This window comes from Peromyscus eremicus, chromosome 4, assembly GCF_949786415.1.
Source record: "Peromyscus eremicus chromosome 4, PerEre_H2_v1, whole genome shotgun sequence".
NCBI lineage: Eukaryota > Metazoa > Chordata > Mammalia > Rodentia > Cricetidae > Peromyscus > Peromyscus eremicus.
In genome coordinates this window covers 8,726,580-8,734,907 of record NC_081419.1, presented here as the reverse complement: position 1 = coordinate 8,734,907, position 8,328 = coordinate 8,726,580, and the positions used below count along the sequence as shown (strand labels likewise).

The 8,328-nt window shown below is 45.7% G+C and overlaps 1 protein-coding gene across 7 annotated transcripts in view; it reads left to right on the top strand.

The window, feature by feature from the left end:
- Positions 1-1,641: 1,641 nt before the first annotated feature.
- The window catches only part of Gapvd1 (GTPase activating protein and VPS9 domains 1), a 74,803-nt gene continuing 68,116 nt past the window's right edge, over positions 1,642-8,328 (top strand). For all 7 annotated transcript variants that reach the window (XM_059260132.1, XM_059260130.1, XM_059260131.1 and 4 more), the window contains exon 1: positions 1,642-1,784. The gene's annotated coding sequence lies outside the window, so the exon portion shown is untranslated. The remainder of the gene's footprint in view (positions 1,785-8,328) is intronic.

Sequence of the window (8,328 nt, the reverse complement as noted above, 5' to 3'; positions counted from 1 at the left end):
CCAAATTTCTAGTCTGTCTTTCTTCCTCCCTCCCTCTCTCCCTCCCTCCCTCCCTCCCTCCCTCCCTTCTTTCCTTCCTCTTCCTCTTCTTCTCCTTCCTCCTTCTTCTCTTGTTTTGAGTCTGGGTCTCTCTACATAACCCTGGCTCTCCTGGAACTCACAGAGCTGGGATTAAAATTGTGAGCTGCCAACCCTAGCCTGAGTCATGATCTCTTAATTTTACAAGGTCTCTTTCTCTGGAATCTCATAGCACTTTGTAATTTAGTTTATTGTTACATTTCTTAATCTGTGAGAGTTCCTCTTCACTTTAGATTGTAAATTGTATCCACTTGCCTTTTCATCTTCTTGGTGCTTTGTACAATGTAACAGACCCAACTGATAATCTTAATTGAACTCACTTCTCAACTCTGTTGAATGGCAACATGGTACCAATAACCAGCTACTCACAATGCTGTTGTTATGAGGTAGCAAATAGGAAGCAAATTCTGTCAAAATTTTTCTTTTTTGAGTCAGGGTCTCACAGGATAGCTCAGGCTGGCCTGGACATGCTGTGTAGCTCAGGCTGGCTTGAGCTCTTGGTAATTCCCCTGCCTCAGTCTCTCAAATGCTGAGATCACAGGTGTGAGCTACCATGTCAGTTAAATTCTAATGAGTTTTAAGGAGGTGCATGGAAGAGTGATGGAAATCAGCCTGGGATCTGATTCTTATTTACATTCGAAATAGTTGGGAAGATGAGTTTTCTTTTTCTTTTTTTCCTTTTTTTTTTTTTTTTTTTTTTTTTTTTGCCATAGACTCCTGGTGTTGTTGGAGGATATATTTATTGTCTTCAATGTTTTGAAGGGCTGTCAAGTGGGAGCCAATCCTTGCTACAGGCAGCCTAACTACTAGCAAAGGGAGGAAAGAAAAGGGAAGCAGATTTCAGCTCAGCAGGAGGCAGAACTTTTTAACCTTCAGAGCTGTCCAACAGTGGAGCATGCTGCACTTCTTAGAGGTTGTGAGCTGCCTGATATTGGAACCTCCGAAAATAGAAGCGACACAGGGAGGCCATCTGGCTGAACTTGCCTCAAGGTTTCCCTGCCTGGTCAGGAGCTGCACCGAGGACCGGTAAGGTGTGTTCTGATTCCAGGGTTTCTGTGACAGTTCGCTTCTGCTAACTTGACACGTCACGTGTCATTTTTGTTAAACAAACAAACAAACACAAAATTTAAACCTATTTAATGTAACTGTATGGTTTACAATAAAAACCGACAAACGAGAAGTGGGAATTAAATACTAAAAATGAAGATACCGCCCAATTGACATAGCTTTTAACTGAAAGGGAGTGTGCGTGCGTGAGTGTATGTGTGTGTGTGTGTGTGTGTGTGTGTGTGTGTGTGAGAGAGAGAGAGAGAGAGAGAGAGAGAGAGAGAGAGAGAGAGATTGAGAGAGAGAGAGATCATTGGATGATGTCCGGGGCAGGTGAAGAGTGTCATGTTTTTGCACACGTCTTCTCCAGCACCAGGTACACGGAGAGGTGAGAGCGGGGTTGGGCGGACAGGTCCCGAAGGCGGCTCTACCGGGAGCGGAAGGGCGGCCGCCGGCCGGACCACCGATCCCAGGGGGCCCCGCGGCGCCGCGCACGCGCACTGGCGAGGGGGCAGCGCCGCCGCAGGAGGCAGGGGAACCGACTGGCGATCTGTGGCGGCGGCTGGGCGGCGGTGGCAGTTCGCGGCGAGGGCGACGGCTCCGAGGCCGAGTGGCCGTCCGGCGGCGACCTGGACGCCGTCCCCCGCATGACCTCATCGGTGAGTGCGCGTCCCCGCCCGGCCCGCGCCGCGTGCGCCGCTGCGGGCTCGGCAGCCCCGCCGTCCGGCCTAGCCCCGCAGCCCGCGCCTGACGGCCGGCCCGCCCCGATCCCCGGGCCCCCGGGCCTGCCCCGCGCCGGGCGACGCTCGGGTGGGAAGCCGCGCGGCCCGGACCCGCGGGAAGGTGGCGGCGTGCGGGCCCCGGCGGCCGGCCTGAGGCGGCGGGGACCCAGGGCGCGTGGGGGATGGGGCGGGAGCGCGACGCGGCGGGAAGGGGCGCAGTGGCGCGGGTCGCCTCCGTGGGCGTCCGGGGCAGGTGGGCAGCCGAGCCCCGGAAGCCAGGAGCGGACCGAATGGCTTCGGAGCGCCGCCGGTGACGCGCCGGACGCTCGGGGCTGGGGACACCGTGCACCCGCAAACGCGCACCGGGCTCGGCGTCTGTGCACTTGCTGCTGGTGGTCTGCAAGTGCCCGTTCTTTCCACCTCTCTTCCTTCAATGTCGCCTTTTATTGACCGGCAAAATTGCCACGGGTACTGGCTGGGCAGACCGCAGAAACGAGCGGGATTCAATGCATAATTCTACATACAGTGAGATACGGTGAGGTGTCAGATGAGAGGTAGGTACAAGGAGGACTCTGTTTTTAACGTTAAAACTCAGTAAAATCAAGCTTAATAAAATGAAAATTCTGAGTTTGAGCAAAAGGGATGAAGGCTTGGGTCTAGAGTTTCCAACCCGGGGTTCTTCAGTGGGTTGAATGTAGATAGAGTAAAACTGGTCCTTTAGCGAGAATGAGGGTAAAATTACACCTTTATTTACAAACTAGTAATGGAAACTGACTGTTACCTTCAGTTATGAAAGCAGGCAACAAACCACACAATAATACTAGCAATCCTTGTGAGTTTGCCACCAATAGAAATGACATGTTTGTGTCACGTTTACAGTTAGAGCTATCTCAAAATATCATATCTGTTTATCGATAAATTTCTTTGAATTTGTGAGTTTCTGTTATATCTTATGTAATATGCTATAGCTGTACATGCCAATTTTTCATTTCATAATGCATCAGTATAATTTTTTTCATACTCAAATGAATTTTGTACTTAAAAGCAATCTGAGAAAGGGACCTTAAGCTTCACCAGACTATCAAAGAGGTAGATCCATGGCACAAAATGATGAAGAATTCCTGAAATAAAAATAAGCTTTGGGCCAGGCGGTGGTGGCACACACCTTTTGATCCCTGCACTTAGGAGGCAGAGGTAGTCAGTCAGTTCTCTGTGGAAGTCAGCCTAGTCTACAAATCGAGTTCCAGGACAGCTAGGGAAACCCTGTCTCGAAAAACAAAACAAAAGAAAAGTTTTGGAGAGGACTTGGTCTTTCAGTAAGAAAGCAGGGTGTGGTGGGGGGAGCAGACAGGATGAGACTATATGCATACAAAAGAATGTTATAATCAAGGACCTAATTGCCCTGTTGACCTAAAACTGGGTTTGTACACTCAGCTGGCCTCTAACTTGCTGTAGCTCTTCTGCCTCTGTCTCTCTGTCTTCCCCGTGCTGGGGATGTAGGTGTATGCCACCACTCCTGGCTTTTTTTTTTTTTTTAAACATGAATCATGCCAGAGTAGTAGTTTTGAAAGATAGACCAGACTGTAGATGTTTCATCTAGGATACTTGGGAATCAGCAAAATGCTGTGCTGAAGAAAGGGAAGTGAGTACTTTGGCCTTTTGATTTTTGTGCTGAGGCATCCCTACACTTACAAGTGGTGGAAGCCCTTCAAGCTTGTGAAAGGAGAGTTTAGTATTTGCTGATTTTCTTTTTCTTTTTCCTTCTTGTGTGTGTTGTGGGTATGTACATGTTCATGTATTTATATGTGTGCATGTATATGTTCCTGTGTTTATATGTGGGTATGTACATGTTCATGTGTTTATGTGTATATGTGCATTTTTTTGGAAGCCAGAGTTTCATGTTGAATGTCTTCCTGTCTTTTCATCTTATTTTTTATTTTTTTGATTTTTCAAGACAGGGTTTCTCTTTGTAGCCTGGCTGTCTTGGAACTCATTCTACAGGCCAGGCTGGCCTTGAACTCAGATCCACCTGCCTCTGCCTGGGATTAAAGGTGTGCAGCAGCAGCACCACCACCACCACCACCACCACCACCACCACCACCACCACCACCACCTGGCACCTTTTTGAGTCTAGATTTCTTACTGGCTTACTAGAAGCCCCAGGACCTTCTTGTCTCTGCTGCCCCAGTGAAGGAATTATAGGCACTGCCACCGTGCTGACTTTTTACATAGGTGCTGGGATCTGAACTCAGAGTCTCAGGCTTGTGGGGGAAGTCCACTGCCAACTGAGTCATCTCCCCAGCCCTCCTCCTCTTCTGAAAATAAATGGACTTTATTTATTGTTTGTTTGTACATTGCTGGGGATGGAACCTAGGGCTTTGCACGTGCTAGGCAAGTGATCTTACTGCTGAGCTTTGAAGCCAACACCCCTTGTATGGTTTTCTTAAAATCATGAAGCTAGTGTGAGCTTTACATAGGAAGAGATCCTTATTTTTCTCTCTGTGAGTGAGAAATAGCAAGCTCAACTATAATATGTCTTTGGTTGTTATTTTTTCATATAAGAAAAAGTAAACAGATTATGGAGAATCAGGAAGTTGGTAAGTCATTTTTTAAAAATTCTTTTGGGGCTGGAGAGATGGTTCAGTGGTTAAAAGCACTGGCTGCTCCTCCAGAGGAACCGTGTTCAATTCCCTGCACCCACATGGCAGCTCACAACTATCTCTAACTTCAGTTCCAGGGGATTCAACACCCTCACACAGAATATATACAGGAAAAACACCAGTGTACATTAAATATATAAATAAATCTTACGAGTCTTTTTTTTTTTTTTTTTTTTGGTTTTTCAAGACAGGGTTTCTCTGTGTCATTTTGGTGCCTGTTCTGGATCTCGCTCTGTAGACCAGGCTGGCCTCGAACTCACAGAGATCTGCCTGCTTCTGTCTCCTGAGTGCTGGGATTAAAGTTGGGCGCCACCGGTGCCCGGCCTTATAAATAAATCTTTAAAAAAATAAATTATATCATTCCTTTAAAAAGAAATTCTCTTTTCAGTAGCTGGAGAGATGGCTCAGTGGTTAAGAGCACTGGCTGCTCTTCCAGAGGTCCTGAGTTCAATTCCCAGTACCCATATGGTGGCTCACAGCCATCTATAATGAAATCTGATGGCCTCTTCTGTCATGCAGGCATATATGCAAATAGGGTATTCATATACATAAATAAACTTTAAAAAATTCTCTTTCTATGGGCAGTGGTGGTACACACCTTTGATCCCAGCACTCAGGAAATGGAGGCAGGCAGATCTCTATGAGTTCAAGGCCAGTCTGACCTACAGATCCAGTTCCAGGACAGCCAGGGCTATGCAAAGAAACTTTGTCTTGAAAAACCAAAATAAATGAATAAATTAGTTAATTAAAAAAATCTTTCAAATTCTTCATTTTCTGGCTCTCCCGTAGTACTGAGAGTGGACTCAGGGCCACAGGCATTCTGGACAGGTGCTCTATTACTGAGCTGTCTTTACACACAGAAAAACTTTACACAGCTTTTCATTTTGAGACAGGGTTTCACAAAGTTGCCCAGATTGGTCTGGAACTTGCTACATAACCCAGGCAGGTCTCAAAGTGGCAAATCTATGTGCCTTCAATCCCAGTACTTAGGAGGCAGAGGCAGGTGAATCTCCGTGAGTTCGAGGCCAGCCTGGTCTACAGAGCGAGTTCCAGGACAGGCAGGGCTGCACAGAGAAACCTTGTCTTGAAAAAACCAGTAGAAAGAAAAAAGGCATGCACCACCACTACCTGGCCCACGGATGTGATGCGTTTGTGTGTGTGTGTGTGTGTGTGTGTGTGTGTGTGTGTGTGTGTGTGTGTTGAGAGAGAGAGACAGATAGACAGGGTCTCACTGTGTAGCTGTGGATTGTGGCTTGTCTAGACTTCCTGTGTAGACCAGGTTGGCCTGCTACTCACAGAGATACACCTGCCTCTGCCTCACTAGTGCTGGGATTAAACGCATGCACCACTATAGTCATCTGATTTTAAAAAAAGATTAAATCTGACAATAATTAGTGTATTAGTGTAGAGTATAAATTTGTACAGGTGCCATTAGAGATAGTATTTGTAGTTCTTACTGAAGTTGAAATGAGCATACCCTGCCCTATAATTTCACAATATTTGTTAGGGAATAAAGATGGTAGGTGGTGAGAAAGGTAATGATATTTGTGATTTTTTTTTTCTTTTTTTCTTACTGCTTAAGCAGTAATGGTGATGTAGCTTAGTGGTAAAGCAGTTGTCTAGCATGTGTGAAGCTTCCAGTTTAATTCCAATAATATGCAGGCACACATGTGCATGAATTGTGATGATGCTAACAGTTATTTCTGGAAAGCTGAATACAAGTGTTAAGTTGTTTTATAGTTTTTTGGTTCCCCATTTTCTGCCGTTGGACTTGGCTTTTAGAACCTATAACTTAAATTTTTTATTTTAGCTGGATATGGTCCCAGCACTTAGAAGGCAGAGACTAGTGCATCTTTGTGAGTTCAAGGCCAGAGTGATCTATATGGTAAGCTCTAGGTTACAAAGAGAGACCCTGTCTCAAAACAAAGAAAATACAATAAAAAGTAAAAATGTTTCCCTGAAAAAAAAAAATGTTTCCCTGTTTTGTAGTCTGTAAGTTTTTATTTACTTACTTTATTTTGCAGTGTTAGGGATCAGGACCGGCCCCCCCCACCCCCACCCCAACACACACATACACACAGCCTGTGAGGCAATTGTTATACCACTGAGCTGGACCCCAGCAGCCAAATTGTTGCTTTTGTTGTTGTTGTTTTGTTATTCCAGACAGGTTCTCTCTGTGTAGCCCTGGCTGTCCTGGAACTCTCTTTGTAGACCAGGCTGGCCTCAAACTCACAGAGATCGTCCTGCCTCTTCCTCAAGAGTATTAGGATTAAAGGTGTGCACCACACCTGTTGTCTGAGTGTTCTTTAGGTCAGAATCATGTTAAACATTTTTAGCTGGGATGCTAGGGTGATTTTAGGTCTCTCACTATGTGTCATCAGAAACACTTGATGCCAGTTTCACTGTTGACATAAATGTGACTGATTAAGGAGTCTCACTAGATTTCTGTTGTAAAGGCATCTTTCCCCCTTTTTAATAAGTAATCTGTGGAATAATCATCCTTTTTACTTTCTCAAAGTCATGGTTTTGGGATATGTGTGTATGTATAAGCCAGGAGTTGATGGTGGGTGTCTGCCTTTATTGCTGTCCACCTTATGTTTTGCTTACTGAACCTAGAGTTCACTGATTGGCTGTACTGGCTGGCAGCAAGACCCTAAGGACCCTCTTGTCTCCGCTCCCTCAGTGCTGGGATTACAAATGTGTCATCACAGGAAACTTTTTATGTAGGTAATGGGATGGAATTTAGGATCTCATGTTAGCGAGACAAGCATTTTATCCACTGAGCCATCTCTCTAGGCTCTCTGTCCCCTTTTTTTCATGAGCCACGATCCCACTTTGTAGCCCAGACTGGCCTCAGACTTGCTATGGCAGTTTGGGGGACCTCGTCTTCTTAAATAATGGGTTTACAAGCAGGAGTCACTATCCCTGTTTTATGATTTCTCTTGTGTAAGTACTTGTAAAGGGTACTGGGGATTGAACCTAGGCCTCATATGTAGTAGGTAAGCTTATATCATTTAACCCTCCTTTTGTGTTTTATTTTGAGGTAGACATGCGTTAAATTGCTTAGGCTGTCTTTGAAGATAAGATCCTCCTGACTCATCCTTTCCAATAGTTGAGATGACAGCTCTGTGCCACCAGGCCTGCTGTCCTATTCCAGACTTTATTATTTGTTTATTGATTTATTGATTTATTGATTTATTGATTTATTTTTTGGTTTTTCAAGACAGGGTTTCTCTGTGTAGCTTTGCGCCTTTCCTGGAACTCACTTGGTAGCCCAGGCTGGCCTCGAACTCACAGAGATTCTCCTGGCTCTGCCTCCCGAGTGCTGGGATTAAAGGCGTGCGCCACCACCGCCCGGCTTTTTTAGATTTATTTATTTATTTATTATGTATACAGAAGAGGGTGCCAGATCTCATTACAGTGGTTGTGAGCCACCACGTGGGTTCTGGGAATTGAACTCAGGACCTCTGGAAGAGCAGTCAGTGCTCTTAAGCTCTGAGCCATCTCTCCAGCCCCCTATTTACTTATTTATAAAGTGGTCTCTCACTGTGTGGCTATGGCTATGAATGGCCTGGAACTCTGTAACCAGGCTTTTCTCAAACACATTTAAGTCTGCCTGCCTTTGCCTCCCCAGTGCTGGGATTACAGATGTATACCACCTCACCTGGCTTTATTTATTTATTTATTTATTTATTTATTAAAAGCAATTTTAAAGACAGGTGTGTAGCTAGAGTTTTCCTGCCTGGCCCACAGTCAGGGCAAGTTTCTCTCACCTGCCAGTCCCACAGCCGCTCAGACCCGACCAAGTAAACACAGAGACT